We start from the raw sequence: 21,337 nt of genomic DNA on the forward strand, positions 1-21,337 counted from the left end.
TTCATTAGTGAGTGCTGAAGATAAACGTCAAGTCATTAAGGTGGAGCTTTTTCTTTCCTCGCCGTGTCTTATGGATGTGTGTAGATGTGTTTCGCTCTCGGCTTGTTTGTGTGCATACCTATAACGCCTTTAGACGATAACTCAAAAGGTAATTGATCACTTGGGAAGAAAAAATGTATGACAGCAGAACATGTCAAATGGTCGGAGTTTGAAAGATGGACATCCCAAAGAATAAATAGACAAGCAGAAAGGCACAAGGTACACAAAGTGCAAAAACAACAACAACAACAACAACAACAACAGCAACAATAAAAACTAAAACCAGCAGAAAACATTTGCAACACCACATAGGGACAATTAGATTCATCTACAAATGCTAGGCGTTTGTCCCAGGGAAAGGAGACGTCTCTTTAGGCGGGGAGCTGCGATGAATGTGGTGGAGATGCGATGGACAGAGATAGAATAGACCAAAGAACACTGTTGGACTCGAAAGGGTTACCGAGGGATCTGGACGTGGACAGGAAGAACAAAAATAAGACTCGTTAGGCTAACAGCTAGAGATCACTTCTAACCGAGTACTGATCAATGCCAGCTAGGTGTGGTGTGTGTGTGTGTGTGTGTGTGTGTGTGAACGCGCGCTAGCTAGATCACAACAATGCAAGAAACATTTCACGCTGAGCTGTCATTGGCAAAATAAATGACGCCGCAACGAGTGACATGACAACTCCACAGTCACAGACTAAGCGTTTGCCGCCACTAAACGGAATCACAATCACAAAAGGGTTCCATGCGGCAAAACATCCGTATCCAGATAAACATGCCAGTCTACGACCATCCACATTGCCATCCCTACCACCACTACCACCACCACCACCACCATCATCATCATCATCATCATCAGGTATGCATGTGTCCGACGTACCATGCATTCTAACACTGATTGACTTGTGATACCTAAGCGACTCTAATTGAGTGTCAATTTACCCAATAACTAAAGCCAAATATAGGAACGAGTAATGTGAGTACTGCGACAGTGTCTCCTTACAAGAATTTCAATTTCATTTGATCTCCATGGAGGCTGGACTCCACCAACCACCACCAAGAGTTGGCAACTTCCACTGCCGCAGCAGTGCTGCATGCAAGGGTTATGGTGCCAAGCTTTTCCCAGTCTTATTTAATTAATGCAATTTTTAAGTACTCGCGCATTCTATCGATCCATGCCAACTTACCATTTGTGTGTGTGTGTGTGTGTGTGTGTGTTTTGTTGCTATGACACAGTTCATTCAGGAAGCTATATAGATATTACAGTACATACCACCACCAACACATGGGAGTGGTCAGGAGGGCTTACGAGGCCGTGGAGGAGCAGCAGAGAGTGAGGTATACGCACTAACCTCCTGGGGATAAGAGTACATTGATATTGGATTTGTGATTTTAGCGGTGGTGCAGTGGCCAGCAGGCCCGTCCTAAGAAAGTGTGTATCATCAATACTGTCGCCTCATGAACGTCATCATTGCAGCCATCAGTATCATCATCGCTCCCTCTACGGCCGGCCAACTAGCTATCCAGCATTCAATGCATCGTCTGTATATGGCCATTCGTCCGTTGAAATGGTACATACATAATTTGCGGTATTTGTATGATATGCGAGGCGCTTAGAAAATTGACGACATGCTGAGTAAATGTGTGTTCATACATAGATATGCAATCGTTGATGCTTCCTCAACGATGACGACTATGACAATGATACCCTCTGCCTATTTGGGAATAGCACACTCACATTTTGACTGCGTGCATCGCTATGAAACACATTCGGTAGTCTCTTTTACAGCTAGCATACGTAAGCGTGAACAATCATCTTTCATGCGTGGGAAGAATTTTAACCAGAAATCCAAATTCTACGCATACAAAACTGCGCTGCGTTCTGAAACTAATGAGGAGTTGAATGTGATCCTTGTCACTATAAACACAGACGCAACTGCTGCGTACCGATCGATGATAATGCCGGATAAATCGGGATAAAGAAACAAAGGGACAAACCAAAAATAAAATGCCGCTGTGAACAGACAGCCCATTCTCGGTCGCTCAAGATCGCATAAGAATCAGAGGAAGGATGAACGATGAATTAAACACTGCATATTGTTGGGTAATCAATAGAATAGAAGGACACTGTGGAAACTTTTGTCGCCGAAGAGAGTTTAGACAACAAGAAGATCTTACTCTCTTCGAATGAGGGAGAGCAAGTGTAGATTACAGGTAAATTTTAAGTTTCAAAGCAGAGCGGTGATATTTCTTGTCGTCATGACATTCCGTCCGTCTGTCAAAAGCACGCTAACTTTCGAAGGAGTAAAGCTAGCCGCAATTCTTATCCGATTTGGCTGAAAATTTGCACGTGGTGTTTTGGTACCACATCCGACAACAGCGCCAGGTATGGTCTAAATCGGTTCATAACCTGATATAGCTGCCATATAAACCGACCTTGGGTCTTGAATTCTAGAGCTTCTAGAGAGTGCAATTCTTATACGATTTGGCTGAAATTTTACATGAAGTGATTTGGCATGACTTCCAACAACTGTGCCATGTATAGTCTATATCAGCCCATATCCTGATATCGCCGCCATATAAACCGATCTGGGATCTTGACTTCTTGAGCCTATAGAGGGCGCAATTCTTGAAGTGTTCTGGTATGACTTCCAACAATTGTGCCATGTATACTCTATATGAGTCCATAACCTGATATAGCCGCCATATAAACCGAACTTCCAATTGGACATATTGGGCTTCTAGAGGGCGAAATTCTTATCCATGATTGAAATTTTGCTTCTCTTATGGTTGAAATTTTGCATATGCCGTTTGGGTATGACTTCCAACCACTGTTCTAAGTATGGTCTAAATCGGTATATAACCTGATATAGCTCCATATATACCGATCTCGCAGTATGACTTTTCGAGCCTCTGGAGGGCGCAAGTGTTATTCAATTTGCCTCAAATTTAGGAGGCGGTGAATTTCTATGACTGATGTTTTTCTATTCGAAAAAGTCATTTAAAGAACTTGACAAATGCGATCCATGGTGAAGGGTATAAAAGATTCGTCCCGGCCGAACTTAGCACGCTTTTACTTCTTTCAAATAGTTGGGCATAGTTCCCCACAAATGTCGCGATCATTAGGAGGGGATAACTACCGCTGAAAATTTGTATACCCACCACCGAAGGATGGGGGTATATTCATTTTGTCATTCCGTTTGCAACACATCGAAATATCCGTTTCCGACCCTATCTTATTCAATTTCTGTTTGTTTGTACACAGTGGACGCCCCCAGTACCCAGCGGGTGCCCCCAACTCTAAAACTCCTCTAAATAGATGTATTCGAAGTGCATGTCAATATGGGACTCAAACGAAAAGTATTAGGCAGTAGATTAAAAATATGGCATACAACATTAGGTCCAAGTAATGGGAGGTTGCCCAACCCCAAATACCCCCAAATGGGCATATTAGGCGACCATGGCTATATGGGACTCAAATGAAAGGTATTAGGGAGTAGATTATGAATATGAAATTTAAATTTGCGTTCAAGTCTATATGGTCATAATGGGTCAAATAACCCATTTGACGTATCTTTAGGAGAAAAAGCGCCACCTAGACTTGAACGCAAATGAAACGTATTTGAGAGTAGAAAACGAATTTGATATCCAATTTTGGAGCCAAGTGTTTTGGGGTAAGCCCTAAAGCACCCCCTAAACTGAACTTCATTTCCGTTGGGAATAAAGAACGAATTTGATATCTAATTTCAGTGCACAGTGCCGGTGGCCTCCCCATCCCCAAAACACCCTTCAAACGGTTCATATTTACCGGCCATGGCAATATGGGGCTCAAATTAAAGGGATTTGGAAGTGCAGCACAAATTTGATATCCATATTTGAGTCGAAAAGTCTGAGGTGCCATCCCTCCCCTAATGAGAATATAACCCTAAGGAAGAACATTACCACCATGAACCGTCCCGCAGTGGCATGCATGGCATTGTACCTCGTTAATGTCGCCAACATTAAGAGGGGATAAACACCGCTTCGTCCGATGTTCTCGCCAGGATTCGAACGCGTTCAGCGTCATAGGCTACAATGGCACAAATTCGATATCCGAATTAAGGGCGAAGTGTCCCCACCCTAAAAATATATTAGAAAGTTATAGAAAGCGCAGCTGAGCGGGCCCGATTCGGCTAGTAAAGTGTATATATATATATACTTGATCGTCGTAAAAATCTAAGACGATCTACACATGACATCTAGACATGTCCGTCCGTCTGTCTGTTGAAATCACGCTACAATATTTAAAAATAGAGATATTGAGCTGAAACTTAGCACAGATTCTTTTTTTTTTTTGTCTATAAGCAGGTTAAGTTCGAAGATGGGCTATATCGGACTATATCTTGACATAGACCCCATGTAGACCGATTCGCCGATTTAGGGTATTTGTTCTAAAAAGCCACATTTATTATCCGATTTTGTTGAAATTTGGGACACTGAATTGTGTTAGGTTAGGTATACACCGATATCTCGATTTAATGTCTTGGCCCCATAAATGGCGCATTAATAATCCGATTTCGCTGAAATTTGACACAGAGACTTATATTTGGCTTTTCGACATCCGTGCCCTATATGGTCCAGATCGGTCTATATTTCGATATAGCTACCAAAAAGACCAATATTTTCTTCTACAAAATTGAACAATGACTTGTAGTTATTAGACGACTCAATGTCCGTGCCGAATTTGGTCCAAATCGGACCATATTTCGATATCGTTGCTTTGGGGCCATAAATTAAGCATTTTCGCCGGATAATGATGAAAGGTGGTTTACATGTATCCAAAGTTCGGTCCGGTCGACAGGATTCGAACCCAGGCTTTCGACGTCGTAGGAGGACATTCTAATCGCTATGGTTAGCATGGATAGAAAAATATTTTTTTAATTTTGCATTGCTTCGATTATCCGAGATTACCATTATTATCCGGAAGTATGAGCACAGTCGTAAATGTCTTTGAATAACAAGCAAAATGAAAATGGAAATTCCCTCGTTCATTATTTTTGGGGTAGGAGGTGACTGTTTTTGTGGGTTCCACAACCGAAAAGCCTTGAAAAATGTAGAAGAATTAAGAGTGGATTTAGAAATTTGTAGAATGGTCGTCAAGAATGATTTAAGGAACACCAATTAGTCTCAATGATAAAGGAAACATAATTCCACTCAAAATTTAACAAAAGTTCGGAATGTGAATATTCTAACGACTGGTTGCAAAAGTTTAAAAAGCGAAATGAAATCCACATGCATGAATGTCTCAGCCGCCAAAATTGTTGAATGAACTTGTCAAGGGAAAAACTATGCAATGCGACAAATTTATAATGCCAATGAAGTTGTCCTATGCCATGATGAGGCAGTCATAAATGGGCATAGTTGTCAAAGGAGACACTAACTCCATTATTGTGTGCTAATACTGCTGGCATGTACTTTCAAGGGCAATGCGTTAGTTATTGGGAAAAAGTGCACAGCCAAAAGCTTTAAAGAATGTTAACAAACTTTATAAAGCCAATGTTAGCCCTACAAATATTTTTGGAATGGTTTTACCATCATTTTATCCAGAAACGAAGAGATCATTCTAAGATAATTTGTCGGAAAGAAAAATGAAAGCAAAAATCTTTCTGCTGATAGGCATCTGTCCGACATATGCAAATGTGAAACTAATTAAACTCAGCCGATGGACCAGGATGCAATATTGAGCTCTAAATCCTAAACGAACGACTTTGCCCTTGATTGTGCGGAAAGATAGCTCAGGTGTAATAATGCTTCCCAATAGATCCCACAGATAAGACTCAGAAGGAAAATACATGGTTGCACATTATTATCCGGGATAATCGATTATCCGTAATGCCTCCGTCCCCAAGCATCCCGGATAGTCGTGGTGCGACTGTATGTGTATTCTTGATCGTTTTGAATGTGAAGCACATTTATACTGTGCAACACCCATATTTAATCCCGCCTACAAAGGCCCATAACTAAAGCCCCATTAAAATCGATCCTCCGATTTGACCTTTTGATCCCTTAGAAACATCAACATTTGTCCGATTTGGCTGTGACGTCGGAGGCCACCGTAGCGCAGAGGTAAGTATGTCCGCCTCTCACGATGAACGCCTGGGTTTGAATCCCGACGAGAACATCGAAAAACACTCAGTGATGGTTATCCCCCCCTGGGGATATTTGTGAGGTACTTTGCCATGTAAAAACTTCTACCCATAGAGTTGTCACACTGCGGCACGCCGTTCGGGCTCGACATAAAAAGGAGGCCACTTATCGTTGAGCTTAAACTGCAATCGGACAGCATGCATTGATATGTGGGAAGTTTGTCCATGCTCCTTAATGGAATGTTCATGGACACATTTGAATTTTGGTTCCGAAGTACGTTTGTACCCTCCAATGCCCACACACCCCCGCAGAAATCGCTCCCCGGCTTAGAATTCTTTATCCCCTATAAGCCCCTAAAAGGCTTGTGCCTTCCATCCATAACACAAAACCTTAGGTCCCTACACTGAAAAAATGTTTGTCCCAATTTTAAAGATTCGAACCAAAGATAAGCAAACTTTAAAGATTTTTTGTTTTAAATGGTAGGTTGATAAATATCTTTTCGAAACGGATGATCGGAAATAGGAAATTAAATTTAAAGATAAAACTTTATATAAATGTTTTGGTTCTTTGGCTCGTTTTGGTTGCTAAAATGCTACGAATAAGGAAAGAACTTAAATTTCGGCCAACTCTTTTTTTCTGTGTAAATTTGGTTGAAATTTGGTACGTGGAGTACCTTTATGCCATCTTACCACCACGTAAAATGTCGCCCCGATAGATTTATTAGTAGCAGAGTTTGGGTGGTACCAAACGAAATCGCGATCTAGAAAACCAGTCAAATGCTATTACAAAGCAAAAAACACATTTTCTCCCTAACTTTGAAAAACAAGGGTTTTTTGTTTTCTATATGTAATAGAAACAGATTTCCCTATGACCTGCAGCCGGACAATATCTGATTACATGAATTATTTCAAGACGAAAAAAAAATTCGCGCAAAACATGAGATATATACCCCACAAAGATCAAGTCGCCGATTTGACTTATGGACGATCCAATCATTAGCCGATTTGATTTCTTCAAACCAATCTAGACATAATCTGAGTTGGGTAGGTTAGGTAGGTTTAAGTGGCAATCTGCCATCAGACTCCCTTAGACGTGTTCGTCCATTGTGATACTACAGGAACAGGAGCAGGAAGACGACTTCTAGTTCCGACCGTTGAACCATCCACATCGCTTTAAAAAGCCCGATAACTTGCAAATGTTCACCAAGTTCTGAAAGAAATGAGAACCTAAAGTGGAACTCCTTTTAATTGCCAGTGCGGAACACACATACAGAAGGCGCTCTATAGTGTCTTATTCTTTGATGTCCTCACAGCAACCTTCAGACTGTCAGTATGTTTTCCGGTTAGACAATGACGAGTTATGCAGACACAATGACTGGGACGTCTGTTCTAGCCCATAACAGCAAAGCGGTAAACCTCTTCAAGTCTAGCAGATTAGGCCACATAGTTTTGGAATGCTCACAGCCCCCTCTTTGTGACCATCTATTTTTCGTTGACCTTCGGGCCTAATCGTGAAAACTTAGCTTACGTGTCGCCAGAGGCATACCCACAGATTCCAGTTTCCCTAAATTGTGTTAGGTAGTTCCAAGTCTCGCAAGCTCGTCCGCTTTACAATTCCTAGGGACATCTCTGTAGCCCAACACCCAGAACAGGTGAATTTTGAACTGTTCAGCCATCTCGCTGAGGAATCTGCGACAGTCGAGGCCGGTTTTTGTGTTCTGAAATACTTTCTCCAGGGATTTAATGGCTGTCTGAGAATATATTTATGCCAATCGTCGTTACGACATAATATACAAGTCTATGTAACTTCTATTACCAGGGATATGGTAGTTCCAATCGGAACTATACAAAAGCTGCCCAGGCAGGGAACATCGGACATTGTATCAAGGATAACATAGCCGCCGTTGCCGCCACATGACCTAATAGAAAACTCCCTTAGCCTCACAGCAGTGGTGACAGCAATTTTCCTAGCCATAATGTTTAGGGACATTAAATGTCCTCAGTGCGGCTGTGATGCACAAATAAGCCATACTTTGGATCCGGTTGACTTTTGAACAGTAGGTGGACTTTTGAAGCGCCGTCCACGAGACCAATACACCATATAGCATTGTAGGTCTGACAACTGCAGTATATACCCAGTACATCACCCGCGGTCTAAATCCCCAAATGTTGCCAACGGCTCTCTTGCAAGTGCATATGGCAACAGTTGCCTATCTTGCTTTTCTAAAATGTTGTTGCTTTTCTAAAATGTTCCAGCAAAAAAAATCCAGGCATTTTGCGTTTTCTGTAAATAGAACATTTTCTCCTCCCAAGGAGACGGGTGCCACTGTAGGTAACTTTTTTCTGCTGCTGAAAATAACTACTTCCGTCTTGCACGGATTAACGCATAGACCTCTTTCGGTAGCCCACTTCGCTGTTGCACGTAGAGCTTCCTGAAGTATATCTCTTAGAGAGCTGGGAAATTTTCCCCTAACCGCAATTGCCACGTCATCAGCATACGCGACTTTGTTGACCCATCTTTTTAGATCCATAGATCCCAAGCCTGCCGTAATGCATCTTTTGGTAATACGTTACCAAGAAACTTTCTTACACTAAAGTTGATGTCTAGAAACTCCAACTACTTCAATGTCAAGAAATGTCCTTTCAATGTCCCTTCACCACTTAGTCCGATGTTAAAAGTCCCTTACCTCTTATACCCTCTATGTAGCCGACTAGGTCATGAAGGGCTGTTTCAGTGGACTTGTCTTTACTATATGCATGGTGTTGCCGAGGGAGGCGATCTCCAGAGATCCTTGCCCCAAGATATCATTCTGTTAACCTCTCAAGAGTCTTCAGCGTACAGGATGACAGACTAATATGACGAAAATCTTTGGCTTCGTGTGGTACGGTTTTCCAGCTTTCGGAATGAAAATTACTTTTGTCTCCCTTTATCACACAGGTATATCTGACATGCCAGAGAATATTTCCCTAAGCCAAGGAACCAGTCTATCAGACACAGCTTGTAATTCAACCGGTGGTACATCATCAGGGCCTGGCGACTTAAAGGAGTCGAAACTTCTTATCACCCAAAGGATTTTCTGCTTAGACACAATTTCCCCAATAATCTCCGACGAATGCATACCAGTCACAACCTCTTCCGCATAATCTGAGTTAATATGTGTACATTTTAAGCAGAATCCATAGTCGCAGGAACTCGAGATACGGCCAGTTTGAACATACCACATTTTTACTTGTTTAATTTCTTTCTCCTTGGCTTGTATCCTTTCCATGTTTTTTTTTTCAAGAGATGGAAGAAGATGCACTACTGTTGCAACACTTTTTGTTGTAATAGCTTCAAATCTTAATTTATTCTTTTGAACTCGGTATACTTTTCGTGTGTGCATTTTCTTGAATAGATTAAAATGCACCACTTTTCAGTGATAACGAGTACCCTAAAATATGTGCTCCCTAAATTTAGAATGCATTGAAACTATTTTAAAGAAAATTTTAGTAAAATTTTGTCTTCAAATCTTCAATTGAATGAAATTTCGCTTTCAGACAGAATTTCAATATTTTGAGAAAATTGTATTGAAATGAAACTCAGTTAAAACATAACGAAATATTTTACACGACTTAAGTTTTCATACATTTTTCTATGGAAAAAAATTTTGAGGATATTTTCTATAGCACTGATATTTTGGAAAAAATGTTTCTGTAACTCGCAATTTTTTTTTGAAAAAGTACGCGAACATACCTTTTAAATTTTGCACATATTACTTTCTTGGTTCAAAGACAAACACTATTGATTTTGGTAAAAATCGGTTCAGATTTAGATAGAGCTCCCATATATATGTATCGCCCGATTTGCACTTAAATAGCCGTAGTTGCTACAATTTCCAACCGATCTGCACAAAATTTGGCACGGACTGTTTTGTTACTGATTTTAACATATCTGCATATTTTCATCCAAAAAGGTTCAGACAAAGATATAGCTCCCATATATATGTATCGCCCGATTTGCACTTAAATGGCCGTAGTAGCTACAATTTTCAACCGATCTGCATAAAATTTGGCATGAACTATCCCGTTACTGATCTTAACACATCTGCTAGATTTCATCAAAATCGGTGCAGATTTAGATAAAGCTCCCATATATATTGGGTTGCCCAAAAAGTAATTGCGGATTTTTTAGAAGAAAGTAAATGCATTTTTAATAAAACTTAGAATGAACTTTAATCAAATATACTTTTTTACACTTTTTTTCTAAAGCAAGCAAAAAGTAACAGCTTATAACTGAAAGAGGAAAGAATGCAATTACAGAGTCACAAGCTGTGAAAAAATTTGTCAACCCCGACTATATGAAAAATCCGCAATTACTTTTTGGGCAACCCAATAGCCCACAGCCCACGTGCCTATGCGTAGTTTCTCATAAACATCTATCAATGCTTTGCGTGTTCAAAAACACACAAAACAGTGATGTGTGAAGAATAATATCAGTTTAAATAGTTTTTGTAGTGGCCAGATGACAGACAAAAAATTACATAACTCAAAGGTTCATCTACAGAAGAAAAGTGCCAAAGTTGATAAAGGCTTTGGAATTTTGGCTTCAACACTCATAACTATTTTAAAAACAGAAACGCCATCCAAAAAGTCTGTACGACATCTATATACAGTAATTTTCAGAGAACTAGAATACCTGGGTACACAGAAAACAAAGTTGAATGAAAATTAAAGATTTTTTCTTGTTCGAAGGGTTTTACCAATGATTACGAGCCACAGAGGCAAAATTAAAGTTGCTTTATACTAACGGACACAAACATCCGTTTCAAATTTCGATCGTTCATTGATGATCATTTTCGTCCACAGATGACTGTATAAATATTATTTGTTGAAGAAGTCTTTTTTTGAGCTTAGTATCTTTACTTAGAAAAATGCAACATTTAATGGTGCTCCTATCTGTAAGGATATTCTGTGTCTGCATAACAAAGGTACAACATTGCCCCAAAGTCAACTTCCTAACCTTCAACGACATATCATTATTAAAAGATTTGTATCTTTGATATTAAGGCGCAAAGTTAAGGGTCTATAACACCACCACCTAAAACACCCTTAATATCAAGAAAAAAAATCGTTCATCAAAGAAAATGTTTCCTTAAAAAGTTCGAAAGTTGGTCATCCTTAACTAAAGTCCGTGGTCTTTGGCTCAAATCTTGAAAATTGGGAAAAAAACATGTTTTCAGGGTAGTCATTCTTCTTCTTTCACTTGGTCAAATGAAACCTAACGTACACTCAACCAAATTTGTTATTCAAAACAGGAAAAGTGTTTGCTAAAACAGCAGTTTTTGTCTGCTAAAAATGGGAAAGCAGACATTACTGCTGTTTCAGCAAACATAGGGCTGCAATATTAGCAAACTTTTCGGTCAGCTAAATCAGCAAACAAAATCTGCTGTTTAAAGTTAAAAAATTTGCTGAAAAAAATGCTATGCTATCATGTTGGCCTGTTACTTGTTTTGATTACTTTAATTTTAATTTGTGGAATACTACTTCAAAGAAGCTACTTGATACATCCATTCGTATACATTTCGAAAAGTGGCAGAGCTAGCGCGCATTTTTTGTTATTGCTCTACTAATGTGTACATGACCTATTATATCTAAATTTAAAGAAAAAAGATTATATATTTGTATTTTATTTTTGCTTCTAACATCCCCTTCTTAATTAAGCAGCAGTCATTTTCAGCAAACAACAGAATTTTCAGCAGTAAGCCTGCTACTCTGAAATTGCATAACTACTACTCTAATAGCAGAACTACTGCTACAATAGCAACAAAATTACCTACTAATATTCAGCAGACAATGTTTGCTATTTTTAGCAAACTTTTTCTATGAGTGTTGTATTTCATCGGTCCCCAACTGCTAAGTTACAGAGAAGTTTTGATCGTTTTTGCTTCGCAAGTTTCCCAAATGCCATACGACATTTCAGTACGTTACGCTTTTCAGTCTCTGGATGTGCAGACGTAACTAAAATCTGATATAGAGAAGTTCGATCGTTTTTGCATCCTAAAACCATGTTTGCACTTGGAGCAAACCTAGACTTACGACGAGATTTCGGAAATCTCGTGTTTTGCAACGAGGTTTCTCTTACATTTTCAGTGTCAGGAAATCTCCATATTTGAGGAGATTTGCAGCAAATCTCCTTCGAAATTCAAATGCAACACTGCGTTTGTATTGAATACCGGTTATTATTTCTTATTGAAATCATAAAATTTTATAGTCAAATTTAAAAAAGTCGTTTCACCAATTTAATTGCTGGCCACAACATATTCACTTCAACCCTTCAATCGTAGTGTTAACGGGGTTTGGAGATTATTTCAAATCAGGTGGATTTGGGCTCTAGTTTAGGTTCCAAAATGCCATTACGCTTTTCAGTTTACGCATTACGCTTTTCAGTCTCTGGTTGTGCAAACGCAACTAAAATCTGATAATTAACGAAAATATAAACGGTTCCCAGTCCCAGTTCCCCTCAATGATAATCTCTTTAACGGACATTTTTTGTAGAATACCCAGGAAACAATAAAGCTTCTGTTCTGTACAGGCTTCTCTGTTGTCGAAGAGGAAAAAGTGGTATTTGAATAAGATTCGTCGGCTTTGACGAATACCTCTCACTTTTGGCCACCTAGTTGGCAGGACTCAAATGTTTTAGTTGCATTTTAGTGTTTGTTGTAGTCTTTTGAAGAAATCCGATAGCTGGCGATCTTTGAGACAAAAAATCATCTCTAGTTACACTTCATTTCACAGTTTATTATTGCTAAGTGTATTCGAACAATCCTGGAAAATGGACATTTTTGTGTTGTGTACTGGGGGATGCCGCATCAAAGAACTCTGGCCACAGACATGCCGAGTCACGTTTTTCCCTTTTCGCCTCTTCGTCATCGTTGTTAACTTAAATAGCAAAAGTTGGCAAAAGGCTAACAACGCCACAACGACAAGGCAACACAAAACGGCTGGCGTACAAACGCCAACCATCAACGCTGCGATAATGTGCTCTCAGCCGACTTATTTTGCTTTTAAAGTAGTTGTGGCCAAAAAGAAAAGATGTTAACTTTTACGTGCAATTTCATTTTATGCCCTTCTCAATGTCGTATCTTCTACAATTTCGTGTTCGTTTCCCTCGTGCATCCTGGCCGAATGGTAAATTTTCGGTATATGACTTTTATGATTTTCATTTGACAGAAAAGCGATAAAATTATTTTGGTTATGTTCGACTTGGGCCGCATCTATTTGCCATGGTAGTTTGTGCATCTTCATTGCGACAGCGCTCTCAGCACTCAGGGTAACGGCCGCAATTGACTAGCGGCCGGTTGTTGATGCTGCTCCTAGGGGCTGTTGGCTGTGCGATGGTGGAGGTGACGTTTACGGTGGCGGTATTGGTTTCACTGATCGCGGCATGACAGAGATATTCGTACTTTCAGATGGTGATGGGATGAAATTCAATGTCCAAGGGAGAATTGAATTGAGAGTAAATTGATGCCCTTTATTTCTTGCACGATCTTGAGCTTCATAGAACTGCCATAAATATCTTTTGGGTTTATTCGTTTCTTCTGATAGCCATTGTGGGGTTTTTGCTATTAATTTTCCCTCATGTTTTCTTAGTTTTTGGAGAGCAGCAACCAGTTTCATAAACATTAAATGCTTTAAGCTCCAAGAATTTTAATTGGAAATATTTTTATTACCACTGCCAGCCAATGTGACTTCTCCCAGACCTCAAGACGTTCAGAGCTTTAGCTGGTGGAAACATTGAAATGCGTCATACACGTTTATCACCTCAGCGCTCATCAATGGAAGGCAGTCACTGATTTAGGAATCACCATTATGCATGTGATGCAATTTGGTAGCTTATCCAGTTTGACTAAAAAAAACAATCACATTTCTTGTTACATTTGTTTTCTTTCGTCGAAAGGCTGGTACTATGTACTCTTTACGCGCTGAAAATCAATGCGGTTTTCAGAAACTAGAGACTTGCCAAATTCTGCCCATAAATAGACATGACTGACCCTCATATATTCCAACTCACGGTTTAATTTCGTAAAGTCCTACAAGCTCCACATCCAAAAGATTTTGAACCTGAACGATAGTTCAAATGAACTAATTTTGGGAAATATTGAACTTCCTATGGCGCTAAAGGATTATATGCTCGCTACGAGTTCAATAACTTCATAACAGCTACGAAATTGTTTTTCCATTGCATAAATTCACCCATAACTTTCCACAAGTAAACTACGATAAGAACTTACAATCATTGAAACTGAATGGTAAAATTATGCACAAAATCGCTATTTCCGGAGCACCCAATTGGAGATTGGGGGACACATCTTAATTACACAACACATTTTCTTACACCTATCCCCCAACAAAATTGCAAAATTGCAAATTTGCCCATGAACATTCCACTAAGGAACAGGGGCAAACTTCTCACATATCAATGAGTGCAGTCCGATTCAAGTTTAAGCTCAATAAGGGGGACAAGGGGCCTCCTTTTGCGACACCTCTTTGGAGAGCAGTTTTACATGACATAGTACCTCACAAATGTTCCAGCATTAGGAGGGGAATACCGCCGCTTTTTTTATGGGCTCGCCAGAATTCGAACACAGCCGTTCAGCGTCATAGGCGAACATGGTAACCTCTGCGCTACGGTAGCCTCTGGTGGTGTCACCCTGGACCAAAAATTGCCATTCGCCAAACATATTGAGGAAATTCAGAATAAAACTATGGCATCAGTTAGAGCATTATGGCCTTTATGGAACAAAAGGTCACCTCTTAGTTATAAAAACAAAAATCTATTATGTAAAAGTATAATCAGACCTATGCTAACATATGGAGAACGTATTTCTGAACACAAAAACCACCCTCGACTGCCGCAGATCTCTTCACGGAATGGCTGAACAGTTCAAAATTCACCTGTTCTGGGTGTTGGGCCACGAGCTGGCGAGACTAGGAACTGCCTTACACATTCCAGGAAAACTGGAATATGCGGGTAAGTCGCTAGCGACATGTAAGCTAAGTTTTCAGCATTAGGCCCGAAGGGCAACGAACGATAGATGGTCACAAAGAGGGGCTGTGAGCATTCCAAAACTATGTGGCCTAATCTAGACTTGAAGTGGTCTGCCGCTTTGCTGTCACTGACTAGAACAGACGCCTTAGTTATGTCATGACGGATCATGACAGTTCACTGTCTAACCGGAAAACATGCTGACAGACTGAAAGTTGCCAATAATGACTTTTGCAGAAGCTGTGGGGACACCGAAGAGGAAGAGACTGTAGAATACCTTCTGTCAGTCGGTCATACATTTTGGTACCATTTGGTATTTAATTTACAGATGGAGCTAGAGGTCTGACATTTGGCATGTAGGTACAAAAAGGAAATATGATGGATGACTGAATGATCCATCAAAATGCATACATTTTGGTATATAGTACAAAATGGCTTATCTTCGTCAACAGCGAACGGAGACTGCTAAAATTAATCAATTTGACAAACATTATCGCAGTCTTGATAAAAATACGACATGTGGAAGAAAACGTACTAATTTTGGTGAAATTGGTACCTTGAAAGAATATATTGGGCAAATAGAAGATATTTTTTATTCGTATATTTAGGTATTAAAACGTATAAAATGCTACATTCTTTACGAATTGAGCGAATTCACTCAAAATTAGGATACGACGGTACACCTTGACAGTAAATATTGGACGGTTAGAAGATTTGTTTTTAATTCTTGTATTAAGGTACTAAAACATACAAAATCGTACCTTCTTTACAAAATGGTACCTTGGGATACAGCTACACCTTGGCTTTAAATTTTGGGCGACCAGAAGATTTTTTTCTTAATCCTACATTTAGGTACTAAAACGTAGAAATTGGTACTTTCCTTACGAATTGAGCTAAAGCGCTCAGAATTGGGATTTATTTGTACCTTGACGATATATAATTGGTGACAATGATGTTTCCCATACATTGCATTTCTTGGTACTATTTGGTACTTTCTTTACGGATGGGGACAGATTTTTAAAATTGTATACGCAACTATTACGAAACATCATAATCTGAAGTCGAGGCGCTTGGAACGCTATTCCAAGTTCGGTTCTGTCATAGACAATTAAAGTAAAGTATAAACATCATTTTTTGTTTTTTCGTATAAAATATAAGCATAATTCACAAATTATTTTTTTCAAGTTAATACTTACCTGTCTCAAGGAAAAACACAAATTTTTGTTTAATTAGTTGACATAAAGGCAAATGTGTAACCTGTTTGATAATGCAAAAAAAAAAACCCCGTGGTAATGCTTAGTATGCACTCGCTGCACTGTGGTCGGACTTGTATGCATAGAACGGCCAAAAATGCATAACTTCCGCATTTATAACCCGATTTCAATGAAATTTGAAACGATGACTTGTACGATGCATGCCGATGTCCAAACCGAATATGATCCAAATGGGACTATGTTTCGATATAGCTGCCATATACAATAGATATTGGCGAAGTCTCCTGCATATAGATATTGAAAAAGTAGCTCCTGATCTGTCGATTATGAGTCATTTATTACTCGATTTCGCTGAGATTGCGGTGAGCTGCAGGAGATTTCCCCAATATCTGACTTGAACGTGGTTCCAATAGGACCATATTCAGATATAGCTCTCATATAAAATCGTTTTCATACGATTTGGCTGCATTTATGTACATAGTGTTTTGTTGTGACCTCTAAAATACAAGGGATGTATGATCTAAAACGGGCTGTAAATTAATATGCTCCCATATAAACCAAACCACGGATTTAATTTCTTCAGTGGTCCAGCCTTCAAAACACCCCGAAACAGAAGTTATTTACCGACCATGGCAATATGGAGCTCAAGTAAAAGGTATAAGAGAATGAAATATCCACATAACTAATACTACGAACACAATCGAAAACCTACAAAAAAGTGGTTAGAGGTACCTTTAGTCGTTTGGTCGTAACTTCGAAGGTTGCAAAGAGTTGCAGTTGCAGTTTACATGTGGCGTCTTAAGACCACCATTAACATTGGAGTAAAATAACAATGGAGACTTCACGGGGGAACATGACTAAAATCTTACTTGAAGCTCAATTATGCTGGATATATAACATTACAAAACATACAAATAAAACCCTAATTGTAAACACAATTAAACACAAAACGATATAAAACTAATGTTAATACGTTTCTTTTCTATATTGATTATAGATTGTGTCAATATAAATTTGATTTACTTTTCTATTAAAGTGTTGTTGTTTTCACTTCACTTTTGCACTAATTCACGTCTAAAAATCAAGTAATTACATCTTCTCCCTTTTGGTGGTAATCTTCTAGAGTACCGCTGGAATGAATTAATCACATGTATACTATTGGAATTTAATTTTTTGAAGTTGGGCCAATAGCAGTGACCACTGTGCACTGAAACATATGTTGAGTTTGAAAGCTCACAGCTGTTTTACTGAACCAAATCAATCAATGTAGAATCGATTTCTAAGATCAGTGGAATGTTCGTGATCGATTGAGGTACAATTTTGCCGATTTTAAACAAGTTGAAAATTTAGTTTTGCGGCGCTAGATTGGTCATTTCGCCCATAGTAACTTGGTGTTTATGTGTTGGAAAACCTACCAAAAATTGGGGTCAGCCTTGCTAACCAACCAACCAAAAGAATAAAAACTTACCAGTTTTGGTAGGAACCTACCATTCAAGGCAACACTGATTACGACAAGCATTTTTCTGAGTGCAATCATAATTTCTTATCTTATATATAAAATTCACTTTGTGTTTGTTTGTTAGTTTGTTTGTTCCGTATAGATTCAAAAACGGCTGAGCCGATTACTTTGAAGTTTTCACAGATTGTGTAGGTTGGCCTGGAAGAAAACATAGGCTATATAATTTTTTGATATCGGGAGGGAAGGTTGGGGACAATATGGGATGAAAATGAAAGGTATTCAAGAGTAGGGGACGAATTTCATAATAAAAGTTGGGTCCAAGTACCTGGGGACCGCCCTAGCCTCAAAACCCCTTAAAATAGGTTTATTTGACGATCATGACAATATGAGACTCAAATGAAAGGTATTCGGGAGTAGATTACGAATATGGTGAGGAAGGAGAAATAGGTTTTGTAATTTGTTGATTTCGGAAGAGGAAGGACCCTCTCACGTAACCCAAAAACGTCATCCAAAATCAAAAGTGGACCGATCGGGGCAATATGGGTGTTAAATGAAAGGTAGTGGAAAATAATACACGAATATGGTATTAAAATTTGGGTCTAAGTACCCATCGGGCCGCCTCAACCCCAAAATTCCCCCCAACGGACATATTGGACGTTCATGTCAATATGGACCTCAAATGAAAGGTATTCGGGAGTAGATTACGAATCTGTCATACAAAATCAGATCGAAGAATAGGGAGTCACCCTACCCTCCAAATTGGTATTTAACCCATCATGACTATATGGGACTCGGTTTTTTTGTTTGTTCCGAAGAATCAAAAACGGCTAAATCAATTTTCTTAAAATTTTGTTTGTTCCGTAGAATCAAAAACGGCTGAACCGATTTTCTTAAAATTTTCATAGTTTGTGTAACTCTGTCTGGACAGAAACATAGGTTATATAATTTTTATTTATCGGATGGGGGCGGTCCCTTCCCCCAACCCTAACAACCCCATCCAAAATCAAAAGTGGACCGATAGGCACAATATGGGTATCAAATGAAACGTATTGGAGGCTAGAAAACGAATATCATACTAAGATTTGGGACCAAGTACCCAGCGGGCCTCTCCAAACTAAAAACTTTTCTAAACTGATATATTCGACGTTCATGTTAATATGGACCTCAAATGAAAAGTATTCGACAGTAGATTACAAATAGGCCATAAAAAAATAGGTCCAAGTAATGGGAGGTCGCCCCACCCCCAAGTACCCCCAAATGAGCATATTAGCCGACCATGTCTATATGAGACTCAAATGAAAGGTATTTGGGAGTAGGTTACGAATATGACATTACAATTTGTGTTCAAGTGTAGGTGGCGTTTTTCCTTAAAAAATAAGTCAAATAGGTTCATTGACCCATTGCTGGCCTTGACATTCTAAATCGATTTTTGCATGTCTGTCCGTCGGTCGACCGATTTGACTTTTTGAGACTGTAGAGGGCGCAATTACTATCCGATTTGGCTGAAATGTTGAAAGTATTTTCGTATAAGTTGTTCACAGCTTCCATATGTCTGAAAAAGTCATTCAAAGAATTTGTCAAATGCGATCCGTGGTGGAAGGTTTATAAAATTCGGCCCGGCCGAACATAATGCGCTTTTTACATGTTTTAATTTTCCTATTGAAGTTGGAAAAGAAAACATAATGGATCAAGAATTTTTTTCAAATCAAAAATAATTCTAAACCAATTTTGATGGACCTCGGCGAATGTATTCAGATAGGTTATTAAAATTACTGTATCGAATTACTATCAAGCAAAGCAAATATGTTCAAAATGTAATAACTACGGTTGACAAATCACGGGAGATGGGAGCTATATCTAAATCTGAACCGATTTCGATCAAACTTTATGAATATTGTGGAATTCGTCGAGGAAAGCGTTGTACAAAATGTTGGGAAGATTGGTCAATTAATGCAATTGCAGTGGGTCTAGGAGCGAAAATCGGGAGAAATATATTTATGTGAGCTATACCTAAATCTGAACAGATTTCTATGAAATTCACCAGTAATATCGAGAGTCATAAGAAAATCCTTCCAGCAAAATTTCGGGAGAATCGGTTAACTAATGACCATTTTATTGTTGTAATTCTCCAAATTGGACGAACATATATATGGAAGCTATATCCAAATCTGAACCGATTTTTTCCAATTTCAATAGGCTTCGTCTCTAGGCCAAAAAACATGCCCATACCAAATTTGAAGATGATCGGATGAAAATTGCGACCTGTAGTTTGTACACAAATTAACATGGACAGACAGACGGACATAGCTAAATCGAATCAGAAAGTGATTCTGAGTAGATCGGTATACTTATCAATGGGCCTATCCCTCCTCCTTTTGGGTGTTACAAACTAATTCACTAAGTTATAATACCCTGTACCATAGTAGTGGTGTAGGGTATAATTATACAACTGATACTATTGAAGAATAGTCTGTATTTGATCTCATAATGGTTTCATCTATTCTGATACCTCCTTCTATCTTACCTCCTTCTATCTTACTTACCTTAAAAGTTATGTACACTCTATGTTTGTCTAATTTTCCATGCTGCATAGTTTTATGTATGCATTTTCAATTGTTCCAGTTGTTATTTGCTATTGTTGCACCACACTACGCACCCTTCTGAACTGCTGACTGACCACATAATTTATGGACATTGAGGGATTTGATAAACGTCTCAAGTGCCCTTGGGCTAGCGAATACAAGCCCCTCCTTCACGTATGCAAGTGGCGCCAATATGTAAAGTTGTGGTATAATTAATTACAACGATTTCCCAGTGGTCTTTTAATTCGCTGTTAATTGAAATTGATCGGAGCGCATGCGCGGCTGACTGTCTTACCTTATTATGATTGATTGCGACTATGCGAGCCTGGTGGTGTGATAGCAGCGTTGAGCAAACAACCTGCGGACCCTTTTTTGAATTCGAAGTATGATGGAGGTTTTGTTTACAAGCTTGGCCATGTCTGGTTCGATTAAAATCTCAATTAATTAGTGTGTGAGGATGAGAATGAAATGAATTCAAGAGTGTATGGAAATCATTTGTAAAGTTTAACATAGATTTTATTTGCAACAACTCTCCAAAGCGAGTCATCGAGTATGTGATAGGAGGTTCGTCTACTTAGTGTTATTATTTATTTATTTACATGTAGCTTAATGTCTAAGGGGACGTACTTATGGGTGTGGGGAGGAGAACCTAATTAATCAATTTGATTGATTTGAGGACTAAAACTGAGCAGCGTACAAACTAAAACTCTTAATTGCTAATTACCAAAGAAAAATACTTGTATGGTATTCAGTATATTTACACATACAATAATAATACGCACACATATCTGCCCCGTACCTTTGTATTTGTATTGTTTGTCAGTATCTGCGACTGCACCGTATCTATATCGACATCGGTATCGGTACCCATATCCTGGTCTGATGGGATC

The 21,337-nt window shown here is 39.0% G+C and overlaps 1 protein-coding gene across 5 annotated transcripts in view; it reads left to right on the forward strand.

Annotated features, from left to right (window-relative positions):
• The window catches only part of LOC106096158 (cyclic AMP response element-binding protein A), a 326,488-nt gene that overhangs the window by 94,111 nt on the left and 211,040 nt on the right, over window positions 1–21,337 (forward strand). The window lies entirely within an intron of this gene.

Source organism: Stomoxys calcitrans, chromosome 1, assembly GCF_963082655.1.
Source record: "Stomoxys calcitrans chromosome 1, idStoCalc2.1, whole genome shotgun sequence".
Taxonomy (NCBI): domain Eukaryota; kingdom Metazoa; phylum Arthropoda; class Insecta; order Diptera; family Muscidae; genus Stomoxys; species Stomoxys calcitrans.